The 765-nt window shown below is 43.8% G+C and overlaps 1 protein-coding gene across 1 annotated transcript in view; it reads left to right on the top strand.

The window, feature by feature from the left end:
* LOC109477651 (inactive tyrosine-protein kinase transmembrane receptor ROR1-like) overlaps positions 1-765 on the top strand; it is a 25,980-nt gene that overhangs the window by 8,088 nt on the left and 17,127 nt on the right. The window lies entirely within an intron of this gene.

The following is a 765-nucleotide window of genomic DNA, read 5'->3' as shown; positions in this document are numbered from 1 at the left end:
ACTGCCCCCCTCCCCCTTGTAGCCGGCCATGTCTAATTGATTAGAGGGCGTCCCTGCCAACTGTGACCTTGCCAGTGCAGGCTGTGGAACGTACATCTGGTTCCTGTCACATTGTTCTGGTGTGTCAGACTTGGACTTGGAGGCAGCAGAGAGCCATTGATGTTTTGAGTTAGAAGGCCCAGGAAAAAATGTTGTGTTTCCTGTTTCCCGACCAACCCTAGAAAAAACTGCCGACCCTAGACTTTTGTGTGTGTGTGGAGTCCTGCAAGGGACATGAATTTTTCGAGCTGATCGACCTTTCTAGCTCCTTGATCTGACACCTGAGTGATGAAACGCTGTACAATCAGTTTTCCAACATTGACATTGAAAATATCAGTGTCCTCATGCAAGGTTTACCTGATAAACTGAAGTATAAGTTCAATCACTAAAGATGGCCAAAGTCTAATTTAAAAAAAACAAGAAGCCATAGGCGACAATTCTCCGTGAAGTATTATATATTGCAACAAAAAGAAGTAGCCATTGGCGACAATTCTCTGTGAAGTGTGATAAATCGAACAAAGAAAAATTGTTTAAACGCGCGTCGGCTCAGTCATCTTAAGACGCAACAACCAATCAGAGATGCGAGATGCCTACACGTGACACGGGAAGGGCGCGCGATGCCCGAAATATTTTTTGCGTCAATATTCAGCGCCGTGATTCAAGAGATTAATACCCGGAAACAATTTTTTTTCTTGTTTTTGTAACGCATTAACATTGCATTTACGC

This window comes from Branchiostoma belcheri, unplaced genomic scaffold, assembly GCF_001625305.1.
Source record: "Branchiostoma belcheri isolate BF01 breed outbred unplaced genomic scaffold, Haploidv18h27 scaffold40, whole genome shotgun sequence".
NCBI classification, from domain to species: Eukaryota; Metazoa; Chordata; class Leptocardii; order Amphioxiformes; family Branchiostomatidae; genus Branchiostoma; species Branchiostoma belcheri.
The sequence above is the reverse complement of the archived record's forward strand: the minus strand, read 5'-3'. Positions and strand labels throughout refer to the sequence as shown.